Below are 15,710 nucleotides of genomic sequence, written 5' to 3'. Positions count from 1 at the left end.
AGTAAAGCATGTGACTTAGAGCCCGCCTGGTTTAAATCCCTGCCCCAGCACCACGAACTGTGCGACCTTGAGCCAGTTACTTCACAGAGCCCCGCTCCGAGGGCCTCATCTGTAAAGGGGATGACACCACGATGCGCCTCATGGGATTTCGGTGGGGACCAAGGGGGGCTACACACGTACCTGGACACCTCCAAGTGTGCAGTCGACGCTAGCTCTTGTCATCGTCTTCCTTGTCTGTAGACCGGGGATGGCGGTACCTATTGGGGGGATGGGTAGAGAGTTGAGTGAAGGGACACGTGTGGCATACAGAGCACAGGTCTGGCACATAGTCAGCTCCCAATAAATGGCAATCCCCTCCCCCTCCCATGCCTCCCTCTGTCTGTACCTCAGATCAGAAAGGCCTCACCTTGCCCCTATAAGGCCTCACCTTACTCCTACCTTCCAAAGACCCCAACCATCATCACACCCACTAAAATCCTACCTCCTCCACAAGCCTTCCCAGATTCATCTAAAAGCATCCCCAGCCTTTTCTCAGTGTAGCCAGGGAGGGTCCTCGGCTCTCTCTGCCCTTCCCCCCCACCCCAGCCTCGTATCCTTCGACCTCATAGACCACAAATACTTGAGAAAGACTTGGATACTGTTTTCCTTACTATGTACCAAACACTGTGCTAAGATTTCTATTTTTATCTCGTTTAATCCCCCTGTGTTAGTCAACTTGAGCTGCCACCACAAAGCACCACAGACTGGGGGGCTTAAACAACAGACATTTATTTTCTCATGGTTGACGTCCAAGATGAGAGTTCCAGGCAATTTGGTGTCTACTGGGAGCTCTTGTCTCGGCTTGTAGATGGCCACCTTCTCACGATATCCTCACATGGCCTTTCCTCTGAGCATGCACAGAAAGAGAGTGAGCTCTCTGGTGCCTCTTCCCTTTAGGATAAGGGCCCTACCTGTATAATCTCACTTAACCTTAATTACTTCCTTGGAGACCCCATCCCCAAATATAGCCACACTGGGAATTAAGGCTTCAACATATGAATTTGGGGCAGAAACAAACACTCAATTCATAACACACCCCAATAATCCTTTGAAGTGGGTTTGGAGTTCATTGATGGGGATATAGAATCTTTGCCCCGGGTCACACAGCCAATAAGTGGGTGGCCACCTGCTTCCAGAGCCTGAGTCTTCAGAGCCTTCCCAAAGACCAACACTTGACAGAAGAGCCTCGTGCACGCCACAGCACGTGGACATGAGCTCCTCAAGAGCACCTCAGGGGCAGAGGAGATCCAGAATAAAGGGGGCTTCTAGTGGGATGGGAGGGCTCTGGAAACTCCCTCCCACCTCAAACTTTAAGGAAGGTTATACTTGACATCATAAAAACCTGTTTGTGGGGCACCTGGGTGGCTCTTGATTTCGGCTCAGGTCATGATCTCAGGTCATGAGATTCAAGCCCTCCATCAGGCCCTGACCTGGGTGTAGAACCCTCCTGGGATTCTCTCTCTCCCTCTGCCTCTGCCCCTCCCCCTGCCTGCCTCCCTCTCTCCCCCACTCTCTCCCCCTCCCTTAAAACAAACAAACAAAAAACTATATTGCTTGCAGAAAATGTCTTTTCACATATTCATTCAACAAACAACCTGCGATGTGTCCAACATTGCTTTTGGTGCTGGGCATCCAGTCGTGAACAAAGCAGACCAGCTCTTTGCTCTCAGGGAACTCTCAGTGCACTTAAGTGTTATAGACAACCATTCAGCCACAATCCAGGGCCAAAAGTGGGGCCAGCACTCTGTAGGACATATAACCCAGCTTTGGGGCTCTGCTGGGCTAGAAGGAAAAGCCTGTGCTCGTTCTAGAATAACACACTTTGCTTTTGCATTGACAATGCTTAAACACCAACCTGACACGTGAAAATAAACAAAATGGCCAATGTGATTATTTGATTGACTTCACCATAACAGAGGTTAGGAATGCTGAGTCCTGCCTTCTCCAGAATGGCCTCAATTCAATCCATTTTGCTAGACCTTCATTGCCTACCTACCAGGGGTAAAGCCCCATGCTAGGCACTGGGCAAGCATTTGGGAGAATATTGAAGAGAAGGGCCCTCGCAGCAAGAAAATGGCTCTGTCAGCAATTAAAGAAAAAAAAAAAAGGCTTATGCCTTTGGATCGCTTTGATGGCTGACCTCTGAGATGAAAACCAAACTCAGACCTCAGCCTTCACCTTGACTTGGCCCACTGAAGGTCAGCAACCCCTCCTGCCCTCCCAGCCTGAGCTGGAGAGGTGAGAGGAAAAGACAGAAGGCTTTATTACACCACCCAGGCCACGCCTGCCAAGTTCTCCCCACAACCGCTTCAAAAAAAAAAAAAAAAAAGATGGAGTGAAAGGGAATTGGAAAAATGGAACCCCCTACATCCCAGAAATATTACTTTCATGAGCTGTATGAATTATTTAACAGACAGCTGAAAAGACCAAACTCAACAGAAGAATACAAAAAAACAGCTCGGTACAGACACCTTCCCCGAAGCCCATGACAATGAAATGTATTTTATGCCACAGATCAACGTGCCAGAGAAGGAGGCTTCAGAGACAGATGCCCACAGGGATCATTAGCCCCTTATCTCTCAACCCTTTGCCACCAGCATCCAGATCTCTGAGCCTGGGCAACCCAGGGGGAGAGGAGCTGAAAAGTGTGTATATTGTAAGTGTTGGTTAAACAACCCCACCGTATTCTTATTTGCTGGAGGTTTTAGGGAGCAGATGTAGGACTGGCAGGGCTTGGAGCTGGCGATATTGTTCTAGCTCACTCGGAGCCAACAGGGAAGGGAGAAAAAAAAAAAAAAGCCACACGCACAAACACAAAAAAGCTGCATTTGGTGTGTGCGCCTGGGTGTGCGTGCTCGCTCTGTGCATTCACTCGTCCAAGGCTCCTCAACGTGGAGCTGACCGACGCAAAACGAGGCTTGGGGCCAGGCCAAGAGAAGCACAACTTCTCCCAGGAGCTGCGTGCACCAGGGCGCCCGTCCTGGGCGGCGGCGCTGCAAGCCTCCGGGCCGCAGGCGCGAGGGGGCTGGGGCGACCGCGCGCCCACCGCGGGCTGGGTGCTCGGCGTTGCTAGAGAAAGGGCAAACAAATGGAGACCCAGCTCTAAAGGCGGCCAGCAGCAGTGAGGCAGTGCTGCAGCTGCCAGGCAATAACTTAGATAGTTACAGCTGCCATCACCTAGTTCATGCAAGCTTTTTAATATCTTTTGGCAGCTCTCGGTGTCACAGCACAAAGGGAGAGTTGGCACTTCGCAGCACACTTTGTTTGACATAACTGTAGGCAGGACCCAGCTGATACCTTCAGTAATGTGGATGGGTTTGCTCTTAAGGTGCGTTTGAGCAGATCAAACGGTCTTCCCCCCACCCCGCCTCTCTCTCCCCTCCCGCCCCCTCCTGCTCCCGTCCGGGGCACGCACCACCGCTAAATCACACGTTGGGAACGAGACCAGAGGAACGGGAGGACTCGGCGGGTGCAACATAAGGTTGGCCCCAGAAGCAGCCAGCGAAGGAGGAGAGGAAAGCAACGTGCGGAAGACAGGGAGCAAAAGGGAAGGGGAAAGGAGGAGAGAAAAATAGACACTGTGTTCCAGAACTCTCCCCAAGCCTTCACCAGGAGCCTCTCGGTCCCTGCTTGCCTGCCGCCGGGCTCACAGCGCTTTTGAGAAAACAGAACACCATCATCTTGCTTCCTGCGCCTCCCTCTTTAAACTTATTCATGCCTTGCCAACCCCAAGCCCCTAGTCCCACCTTCCCAGAAACCCGGTTTGCTCCAGGTATCTCCCTGCCCTGTGTGACTCTTCCAAGGGCCAACAGAGAAGCAAGCACTTCGCAGAAGCGCTTCCCAAGCCTAGGGAGTTGTCATGACAATTCTCTGTGATCCCTCCGCCGAGCCAGGCATCCTTGTTTGGCAGATCCAGGAGCCTTGCTGGGACTTAGAGAAATAGTCTTCTCTAAGACCCCGCCGCACAGATGGGCTTGGAGCAGACACGCGGGCGGAGGAGGAGCAGAAGACAAGCACAGGGACGCGAGAGGAAGGACAGGCTGCTGGACACTCCGCCCCGGCCGAGCTGCGCCTGGTGGGGACATTTAGACCCGGAGTGGGAGTCATCCCTGCTCTGTCTTAGCACCACTCTTTCCACCCCACAGCACGTTCCCTTTGTGCATCCTTCCAAATGGTGGCTCTGGTTGCCTGCTGGATGCCTTGGAGAAGGCCACCAGGAAGGCAGGCACAGAGAGGAAGCCATGACAATTATCAAGGCTGATGACCGGCTCCTGTTGGTTGGGATATTAGTTTTCTCAAGCTGTGGTAACAAAAAGTATCATAAACCGGGCGGCTTCTACTATAGAAACGTGTTGTCTCACAGACCTGGAGCCTAGAAGGCCAGAATCCAGGTGTTGGTAGGGTTGGTCCCTTCTGAGGACACTGAGGGCGTCTCTGTTCCTTGCTTCCCTCCTAGCTTCTGGCGGTTTGCTGGCAGTCTCCGGAGTTCCTTGACTTATAGATGCAAACCCCTGATCTCTCTCTTCATCTTCACAGGACACGCTTCCCATGCTTGTGCTGTCTGTGTGCTCAAATGTCCCCTTTTTATAAAGATACCAGTCACACCGGGTTCGGGGCCCACCCTATTCCAATACGACCTCATCTTAACTAATTAAATCTGCAACAACCTTATTTCCAAACCAGGTCACATTCTGAGGCACTGGGGGTTAGGACTTCACCATATGAATTTAGGGGCGGGGAGATATAATTCAATCTAGAACAGGTGGGTACTATGATGCCCATGTTGTATAGTTTTAGGGATTATTTCTAACCCTCATCAGCCCTGCAAGGTGGGTGTCATCATCCCCATTTTATAGAGAATTAAAATAGGACTCGGAAAGGTCAAGGAACTTGCCTGAAGTTAGATAACAATAGGACCATCTGCGTGCGACAGACCTGCGCTAAACGCCTGGGAATTGGCCACGCTTCTCGCCTTAGGGCTGACGATGGGGCCCAACCTTCTCTTGATGGGCCATCTTATCTGGAGTAGCCTGGACCAGGATCTCTAGGTTCCATCAGATACCAGCATAAAGCATTCACAAAGCTGTGTTTCCTCCAGAATGCACCTGGCAGACGGTCTGCAGGTGTGGAGCCTTGGATGGGCTTGCAAGGCAGGGTGCATTGCCGGCTCTTGCTTGGCAAGACTCTTCACTTCTCCTGGGCTCTCAAGGGGCAAAGTATTCTGTCCTTTATTTTCATGCATTCACCGAGTATTTAGTACTGACTTCATGTTTGTTAAATAATAAAATAATGGTGTGCAGTACATGCGACAGTGTGAGTTCAATAAATGTCACTTGCGCATTTCCTGTTTTAACGTGGCTGCAAACTTCTCGGACTTCTCGCCACTCTCACTGCATTGACTCAGGGAACACAAGCTCATTGTTATGGAGTTACGAGCGAAATACCAATGCAGTTCAACGGGGGCCACCACAGTGCACCTGACCTTCACCTAAATAAATAAATAGAATTTATTGATCACTTCATGCCAGGCACAGTTCAACCAATTTACATTAATTAGCTCAATTAATCCTCCCAGCAGTGTCATATGGAAGATCCATTATTATCCCAACTTTATCGATAAAGAAACTGAGCACAAAAATGCTAAGTGACTCGCTATAATTCCTTGAAAAGGCCAAATAATATAGAAAACTGTGTGTTGGGGCACCTGGGTGGCTCAGTCAGTTAAGCGTCTGCCTTCAGCTCAGGTCGTGGTCCCAGGGTCCTGAGATCGAGCCCTGCATCGGGCTCCCTGCTTCGTGGGGAACCTGCTTCTCCCTCGCCCTGTGCTGCTCCCCCTGCTTGTGGCCTCTCACTCTCTCTGCCAAATAAATAACTAAAATCTTTGAAAGAAAGAAAGAGAGAGAGAGAGGAAGGAAGGGAGGGAGGGAGGGAGGAAAGAATAAATAAATAAAATCTTGGAAGGAAGGAAGGAAGGAAGGAAGGAAGGAAGGAAGGAAGGAAGGAAGGAAGGAACGGAGGAAAGGAGGGAGGAAGGGGGAAAGAAAACTGGGTTGAAGTTTTCCTTACTCAGAGGGGGATCTGAATTAGAAAGTCATAGTGTGATTGTCATGTCAGAAATGTGGCTTTATCAGCAAGAAAGAGCACACCCCCTTTAATCTCAGGTAGCTACCCCTCAGTTAACTAGTTAACCAGTTAGCCTAGCAGAGTTACCCTAACAGGAGCTGCCAATGGAGCTCTTTTGCAGGAATTAAACTTCGCTTCTACTACCCTATTTGTTCTTTACTCACCAAATACCTCTTCCCTAGATAGTGTAAAAGTATAGATCGATGTCCCCAATTTTGGTAGAAAGTTCCAACAAATGGGATTTTCCTATACAATCCAGATCCTCCAAACTGCTCCCGGCTCACAGGTGTGATCTGACCGTGCAAGTGAGCATCACGTGCAGGTAATCAGACTCCCTTCCTCTCAAATGAAGCAAGAATACTTTTATTTCCAGTTTCCCCACTCCCGATCAGAAACATAGTGCCTCTTGGCCCTCTTGTGCTGAATAATTTCAGCAGTTTCCAAAACAAAATTAAATACAGCCCTAGCTTGAGAAATGTTCCACCTCCTGGAGTCACGGCATTTAGTATTATTATTCGCTTATTATTATTCAAAACAAATAAGAATGATAAAACATCAGTTGGAGCCACTCCAGCACAGAAGGAACTGGGATATCTAATAAAAACCATAGTATTCCACAAATAGAAAGTGTTAGAAAATGCAGAAAAACAATGGCAGAGGACATTCTGAACCTTCCCCCCAAAACAGAGGTCACCTGAAATAACAGAGCAGCAGCGAATGTCCGGTCAAATCCACACAGAGAGTAAAGAGCACCGTCCAGGGTAACGCCCCCATTTAAAACCTCAGGAGGATAAAATGTCAAGCGCCCAGCACAGTGCCTGGCACACAGAAAGACATCATTTTTAGTGTCCTCCCCTTTCTGGTGGTGTTCAGTGGAGCTTTCTTCAGGCAGTCTAAGCTCTCTGGCTAAGGCTATCATAGTTAGGAATTCTTTGCTGCCCACTGGAGAATGTCCAGTGACCACACGTGCGTGCACACACACACACACACACACACACACACATCCAGCAAATCTCGTTCCACGAAGGGCTTTAAAGCCACATTTCAACCTTAGCAAATGTTTAACTCCAACTTGAGAAAAATCATGGGATGTTGAAAACCACCAAAGGACCGCCCTTTCCAAAGAAGAGTGTGGCTGATGAGTGGCTGGGGGACTCTTGTTTGCTCCCCACAGCAGACTGGTGCTGAATTCCACACAGAACGAGGATCCAGCCTTCCCTCAGTTCCCCTGATGGTCTCCATTCCTGGATACTCCTGCGTGAACACACCCAGTCTCATCCGAATGGAGCCCCGTTCCTGAGATGCCTGACTTTGGGGATGTGGACCTTGGTTTACTAGGTAGGAAGGTTTATTCATAGATGATTCACTTGACCTAGACCTGTTTCCAGACAAACACCAGGCAGGAACGAGGTAGACTCAAAGCCCCAAGGGACCACCATACCTCTCTTCGTGCCCACTCTCCCCCACACTGCTCGGCCCTCCACTGTTGGCTTTGGGGAAGCCCTGGAGGGGCTGAGATCCAGAACAGTCTGCATTCACTGTGAAATGGGGAGGGCAACGGTGGGACCAAATCCTATTTCTTTTCATTCACAATAACGTACCTAATCCTTGCATGAAGTCATGAAATTTTTCTTCCATCGCAGCATTACTAATATAGCCCCCCAAAACCATTTTAATGGAAACAATCCAAATATCTAACAATTGAAAATTTGCTAAGTAAACCCAAATAATTGAATACAATGCAATAATCTAAAATGTTACTCACTGGCTCAGTCAGTTAAGTGTCTGCCTTTGGCTCAGGTCGTGATCAAGTCCTGGGATCGAGTCCTACATCAGGCTCCTTGCTCAACGGGGAGCCTGCTTCTCCCTCTGCCTGCCACTCCCCCTGCTTGTGCTCTCTCTCTCTACCCCCCCTTTCTCTCTCTGACAAATAAATAAATAAAATCTTTAAAATAAAACAAAATAAAATGCTCTTCACAGAGGTTTTGAGGACTGGGGAAATACTGATGACATAAGGTTTGATTAAAAGCAGGCTACAGAATACATGTACATCCAGTTTGATCCCAGCTATATATATAGACAAAATACATACAGCATTCGGTATTGTTTTGTCTGCCGGTATCCCCTTCCCCCCCCCCCCCAACTCCAGCTTCTCTGGGAATGTTATGTACACACTCACACACACACACACACTCACACGCACAAATACAGTTGCCACAGAGGAGCCATTACCCACATTATGCCCAGGATGGCTGGCCTCTAGCCACAGCGCATTGGTCCAAGGTAGACATCTGACCCCAGCCAGGACAATCCTCTCCTTCCCCAGCCATTCTGGAGCTGGAACTGAGGGAATCTGTCTCTTTCCAGCGGGAGAAGCGATAGGACAGCGTGGCCAGGAGGTGCAGATGTGGGCCCACATGTCCCACCCGGTGGGCCAGAGACACCAGCAGCTGATCCAGAGAGAAAAGAGGTAGGGAGAGGCAGATACACAGGGGAGAAAACAGGAGTCCGAGAAACAGTGTGTCCTGGCTGCATGTGAGTCTTTGCTGTTGTCCTGGTTCCTGAGGCCCAGCCACGTTTTCTGCCCTTGGGGTCCACAAGATGGACAAACCCAGATCCTTTTAATAAAGTCTCCCTTTTGCCCCAGCTATGTGAACTGGATTTCCATCCTTGTAACCAAAAGAACCCCTAACCAATATGTGGGCCCTCGAACACCCAGTTACTGATACATCCCCTTTCGACTCCAAAATGTTGTTGGGGAGGGGTGTGTGATTGCAAGGGATTTCTGTTGGCTTCCCGGCATTTCCCAGATTCTCCACTGTGAACATTTTTTCATCAATAAAATCCACCTCCCAGTCCACCACTCTGGTTCACGTAGACACAAACATACTTTGCCAAGGTGAAGGGAAAATTTGACTTCACACAAAATCCGTATTTAGGAAATAGATATTTTATGTCCAATGTGAAGACTTTATAGATTTATTATTATGTTAGAATCTTCATATTAGACATAGAAACCAACGTCCTGGAGAAGGTTGGTCTTTTCGAGGTCCCCCCCCCACTCCCCGTCCCAGAAGCCTCCGCTGCTCTGCTGAGGGCCTGCCTCTGCCTCCCCTCCCCTGCCCGGGCCTGCCTCCCAGGTCATGCCTCCCATTTCAGCCATTCTGAGGTCTCTGCTGATTCATTATCCAAAGGTCAGCCATGTGCATGTCTTCACAGAAAGGAAGAGCAGGTAAACTTCCATCTTTCCACCTAGCGTGACTACACTTCTGTTCACTGCCATCACTTCCTTAAACCACTGCCATTTTGGCTTCTTCTTTTTCCCCAGCCAATCCTTCAAAAGCTTCTATTCTTTGGAAGCCCAGAGCAAACCCTCTTTTCCTACTGAGAATCAGAAAACTTGGCTGGCACACCCCCTAGTGGTGGCCTAATGAATCCCCCTCAATTACTATAGGTGACACACCCCTGGGGTTTCTCAAAGTGGGTTCCAGGGGACGCCTGGTTCCACAGGAAAATTGCAGAGGAGAGAAGCGTTTGGTGCCTAGGTTAGATCTGAAAACATCGGGATACATAAAAGCAATTCATTTCCTATTGATAGACTCCTCCAAGTCTTTACTATCCTAATTAACATTATGAATCTCAAAGATGAAGATTTCAGCATGCCATGGCTTCCACATTTATTTGATCAGACTTCTGGAAAATAGGAAGAGCTACTATGTATGGAGATGGACTATCAGGTATAGTCTTCTCATTTATAGATGGAGAGACTGATGCTTAAAGACAGCAAATAACCTGCTGATGTTGGGTTTACATGAGACCAAAGTCCATGTTCTTGACCCTCACAAGACCCTGGCTTTTTATTAGTTCCAGGACATTGCTCTGCAGATACCTCATGCATTAATTAAGCAACTTATGCATACCGCTCTACTTGTTCCCCCTATTACCCCTCATGCAATGCTACAATCGTCTCCCCGTGGGACAAGAAGAGCCGGAGCCCACAAGGGTTATTGAGAGCTCTCTGGTTGTCCTCGGGAAGCTTTAGTTTCAGTGCAATAGAGAGAGGGTCAGCGTCTCAATGCCACAAACAAAATCCTCCTTGAAAATCTCAGCAAAAGTGTTATGACAAGGCACCATGTCAGGGACCCTAATACATATTTTCCAATGATACTAGGAAAATATAGTAAACTGTTTTTCTATTTCTTCTAAAAGAAGCTTGAGTCTTATATATCTGTTGACCTGGTTCTATAAGCCATAAGATATTCTATGTGCATATCTGGTTTCTTGGTCTATTAAAAAGTGGAAGGATAATACCCACCTCACAGCACACTTTTATGCCAAATTTAAGTACGTAGCATGTTAAACGTGGAACTCTGGGCTGTTTTTCGGTTTGGGGATCTAAAAAACTTTTTTTTTCTTTAGTTGCTGGTAGAAGAAGCCCAAAGATAATTTATTGGCTCACATAAATTAACACTCCAAGCTTCGGGCACAGTTAGATCCAGGGGCTCAAATGAGACCATCGTTAAACCTGAACGGATGCTATTTGTCTTTTTAGAGAAAGGAAATAGAATATAGTCCTATAAATGTCTTGGTCCCTTGTCCTGATGGACACAGAAAGATACTGTAAATAATTGCATGGATGTAGGCATTTGGGAATGGACCCCCGCCTTCTGCCACTGACCCTCTGACTACCCTTGCTAAGACTTGATTTGTCCATCTGTAAAAATGGGCACACTAGTTTTCTTTTTTCACTTCAGTGAAAGCTGGAAGAAGCTGTAAAGCTTTCAAGGGCTTTTCTCCTTAGAGTATTAAATATTGTGGGGTGGGTTTTTTTGTTTGTTTTGGGGTTTGGTCAGGTTTTTTTTGGTGGAGTTTTTTTGTTGGTTTTTTTTTTTTTTTTTTTTTGCTACTAATGTTCAGGGAGATAGCACTTAACGCTGGCAAAGGGTTTTACAAGTATTTATTTGTTTTACGAATTTATCATTTAAAACCCCATAATTAGCCTGGCAAAACACATACCTTCAACATTACAACTACGGTTTAAAGCCAGTCAAGCCACAGGGGGAGAAGAGTATATATAGACCCATATCCATATTTAAATTCACATTGTGTGTATGTGTGTGTGTGTATGTGTGTGTTTGTAAGACACACATAAATGGCAAATAAGGAAACTTAAAAAAAAAAGACAGATAGATAGATAGTCCCAGATTTTAAAACCACCCCCAAGGTAGAACAGGTGGTGAAAATATAATAAAACATGTTGCAAGGAACTTGTCATGAATTTTAAAAACAAAAACGCCTACAGACCAAATAAACTGCTCTGAAACTCGGCTAAATCTGAAGTTCCCAAACTATTTTAAATGACAAAGCAGAAGTTCCCGAGAGAGGGAGTCCAACAGAAATGGTTTGAGGGCGATTGCTGCGGAACTCACACGGAACAGAGCTCGAATAGACGGGCAGACACCCAGCCTCGCTCCCCTTGCCAGGCTGGGCCACGTGCAGCTGTACCCGGCCCTCGGGGCCAGACCATGTGCGCGGGGACCGAGGCTTCTGTCGACAAAGGCCTCCGGGAGCCCCTCCTGCACCCACCTCCCCACCTGGTCGGTGGTGGCTCAATGGATCTAAGGGCAAACATTTGGACAATTGGACCAGAAGCAGAGCCTACGCTTGTCACCGTCCACTTCCCGGTGCCCTATTTGAAGGCAGACTAAAGGCCCCAGCCCCGGGGTCCGGGCAGACACCCCTTCTCTCCACAGCACCCACCCTCACAGACCCCAAGCATTCATTCATCACAACCACCTGCCTGTCCTTTATTCGCTGTCCACAGTTTATGAAGGGCTTTTAGCGCTGTTGCCTCTCCCCGTTACACAGAAACCCTGGGAGCTAACAGAGACAATGGAAGGGCTTCATTTCGATTGTGGAAACAGGAAGAGGTAAAGTGATCGGCCCCAAATCACAGAGCTGGACCCACAGCCCCAGATTTCTGACTCCCGGTCCAGTGCTCTACTAGACTATGTTTATTAAGACCAACCAGGGGTGGGGCACCTGGGGGGCTTAGTCACTTAAATGTCTGCCTTCTGCTAGGTCACGATCCCAGGGTCCTGGGATCAAGCCCCGCATCGGGCTCCCTGCCCAGTGGGGAGTCTGTTTCCCCCCTCTCCCTCCGCCCCTCCCCCTTCTCATTCTCCGCCTCACCTCTCCCCCACCCCGTAAATGCGCAAAAATAAATAAATAAATAAACTTAAAAAAATGAAAATAAAAAGACCATCCAGGGATAAGAGTTGAGGGAGGGGCCACCATTCTGCTCCCCCAAATCCAGGCTCAGCTGAAGAGGGAAGAAGTGAGTGTGCACCCCAGCTAACCCCAAAGCCCGGGCCCCCTTTCAGGGCGGGCAGCCCTCCCTGGACACCAGCAGACGTTGTTACACAGGAATGGCAGTTCTTCTCATTTTTTTAAAGTGAAGCCAGAGATCTGAATCTTTATGTGAAATATCCTCATTTTTAAATATCGGTTTGCTTTAAAATAACACCACGACCGTCTGAACCTAACAAACCCATCCGCAGGCTGCTTTGTGCTATGGGGCATCAGCTGGAGATCTCGTCCCCATGCAGGTACCCAGTGCCCCTGCCCTTGTCTCTGAACGTCAAGATGTAATCTATCAAAAGAGGGCCCTCCGGAGATGCAAGGGGGTCAGCAAACTTGAGTTCCAACTCCAGTCCTGACTTGCTAGTGGCATGACCTCGATCAGGTCATTTACTCTCTCTGGACCTCGGTTTTCTCATCTATTAAATGGGGCTAATATCGCTTCCCTTGTTTCCTCGGCCGCCTCAAGGCTCTGGCTCAGGGAGAGTGTGTTGGCCTCCAACGCCATTCTAATACCCCAGAGCAGTTCCATTCCAAACTACCATCTCTCTTCCCATGCTGCACTGAGATCCTCTTTCACCCCATGAAACTGGGGCTCCTCATAAATTAGGCTTGGCCACGTTTGTTCTCCTCAGAGCATACAAGCACAGATAAGTGCCCAATAAATCTTAGCGAATTAGCCATGGACCAACCAGCTCACTGAGTACTGATTATGCGTAGGACACTCTACTGGGTACAAAGGGAACCCAAATCGTGCTCTTAAAGAAGATGTGCTCTGATTGACGAGACAAGACACACGCACAACGGTCAGAGTTAACGGTCAAGTGTTCTAGTTCTCAGCTAGATCCCAGATACAGCCTGGGATCCCCACCATCCTGAGAAGAGGCAAGAGAAAGAAGACCTCTTTCCTTGTCTTTCTCACAGCCTCTTTTAAGCTCTTCTTGGCCCTCGCGTTGAAGAAACTCATCTCCCCGCACAAGACAGACCCTGGGATACCCCAAACGCACACACCTCAGTGAGTCGGAACAGAATGAGGGCAGCTCGCTAGTTCTAACCAGACGCGGTCTTACCTGCTGGTCTGGACGGTTACGTGGGCAAATGCAGGCTGCATCGCTGTTGCATGAGGCTGGTGAACCCAGGAGAACGGAGGCCCATCTTTCATGCCCTTCCCCCCACCCCGGCCCCCAGTTCTCACCCCCTATTAAATGGCCGGTTTCCTGAGTGTACCAGGTAGCAAGCATGGGCTAATTCTCCAATCTGGCTTGTCCTTGGAGGCCCACCCCATCCTGCTGGCCGCACCAGCTGCCTAAGGGAACACAACTGAGAAGAGATTTGGCAATTATCCAGTTAATTTGATCAGTGGAGACAGCCAAACAAATAATCCAGGCCAAAAATGTCCAAATCAGCTGTCTACATGGATCAAATTCCAGTTCACTGACGCAGCACAGGTTGGGCCTGAGAGAATGGCTTTGACTGAGGAACCTGTCCCAGTACCCCGGCATCCCGGGCTGCCGCGGCCTTTAGCAGAATTATGAGCTTGGCTACATTTCTCTGAGACGTGCGCCCCCTGCCCCCATTCCCTTTCGGCATCCTTACCACTTCTAGGCGTCTCTGCCTCGCTCCCTGGAGCTTGGCCCCATAGCACCAGGGTCTTCAGCAGCAGCCAAGGACTGGAGCAATTTGGTGCCCATGCCCTCCTCTGAGTATTTGAAATTCATTAAGAAGAGACTTTCAAGGGCCATGGCTCAGTCGGTTGAGTGTCCAACTCTTGGTTTGGGCTCAGGTCACCATCTCAGGGTTGTGAGATCGAGCCCAACGAGGGGCTCTGCACTCAGTGTGGGGTCTGCTTGAGATTCTCTCTCTCTCCTGTCGCCCCTTCCCCCACTCACGCACACACTCTTAAATAAATAAATAAATCTTTAAAAAAAAAAGAAGAAGAGACTTTCAACGTCCGAAATGCCTTCGGAAATTCAACCAATACAAGTCTAGTGGTAGAATGTCCGGAGCCAGCAAGCAGGAGGGAGGAAGGTATGATGGAACGGGAGGCCTTGCTCAGACCCTCACAGCCGGTACCATCTGAGAGGCTGCCTGTTCCTCCCCTAAACGCACTCTTATCAGGTCTTATCAGGCCCCTCCCCCTGCCTGGAGGGTAAAGTACCAAGTCCTCAGCACAACAGAAAAAAACCTTCACCATCCTCCCCCGGTCCCCGAGGCTCAATTAAGAAGTTCCATTACATTCATCCAAAATACCAGAAGCTTAAAGACAAGGGCTCACTCACTAACATAAATGAGTTCGGAGGCAGGCAGTCCATGTCGTGGAAGGCAGTCCCCTCAACCCCGTCTTCGCTGGGTGCACAGCAGCCTTATTTCCTGCCAGGGCTTGGTTCTGGAGCCACTAGAACTCCCACTTCAGTTGACAGCATGAAAGCCAGCAAAGCTGCACCTTCCCGAGAAACTTAGATTGCAGGCCCCAGCTGGAGAGCAGCTCCTCAGCAAAGCAGCAATTCTCTCCTTACCTGCCCTCAGGCTGGCTTGCTCTCATCTGCAGGACTTTGCTGAAAGCGGCAAGGAGACAGCAAAGCAGCACTGATTTTTTTCCTGCTGTTTCCTCCAAAGCAGGAGTTTGCTTTCCCAGTGATCGCTGGCAACGGCACAATCACATGCTCTACCGATGCCTAACTGGGGCCACCCGCTTCCCAGAGAGCGAAATCTGAGTTCTAAATATTTGCCTTCCCACCTCCTCCACTCAGTCAATATCACACCTTAGATGGCGATTCTTGGAGCAACCCCCTTCCAAGTATCAATTTCTCTGCGGCTTTGGGTGAGGTTCAGCTGCATAAAACAGGAACTAGAAGGCCCAAGGGTTGCTTCTGTCATGTGAAAGGCGTCCGCAGTGAGGCGGGGCTGGAGGCTCCACGAGGTCATCAGAGATCTGGGGTCCTCCTGCCGGTCTGCTCCAACATCCCTGTAGCATGAAATTCACTTGTGAAGGTGCCCTCGTGATACAAGATGATTACTGCAAATCACATGAGCAAGTCTAACTGCAAGGGATGCTGGAATATGTGTTCTTTCCCCAGAGGACAGGCTGCCGTGAATAAATGCAGGGTTCTATTATAAGGAGAAAGGCCAGAATGATTTTGGAGGAGGCCACTAGCCGCCTAGGCCAGGACTTGTTATTTGTTACCATT

The 15,710-nt window shown here is 48.9% G+C and overlaps 1 long non-coding RNA gene across 1 annotated transcript in view; it reads right to left on the bottom strand.

Annotated features, from left to right (window-relative positions):
- Positions 1-15,481, bottom strand: part of LOC148110665 (uncharacterized) — a 140,217-nt gene extending 124,736 nt beyond the window's left edge. Inside the window, exons 1-2 of the long non-coding RNA XR_015726492.1 lie at positions 15,285-15,481; positions 181-257 (exon numbers count right to left, since the gene is read on the bottom strand). This is a non-coding gene — a long non-coding RNA (uncharacterized LOC148110665). The remainder of the gene's footprint in view (positions 1-180; positions 258-15,284) is intronic.
- Positions 15,482-15,710: the final 229 nt, after the last annotated feature.

The sequence above is a fragment of the Ursus americanus genome, chromosome 2 (genome assembly GCF_024610735.1).
Source record: "Ursus americanus isolate L20-20 chromosome 2, mUrsAme1.1.p, whole genome shotgun sequence".
Classification (NCBI taxonomy): Eukaryota; Metazoa; Chordata; class Mammalia; order Carnivora; family Ursidae; genus Ursus; species Ursus americanus.
Note: the sequence above shows the minus strand (reverse complement) of the source record. Positions and strands in the feature narration are given on the sequence as shown.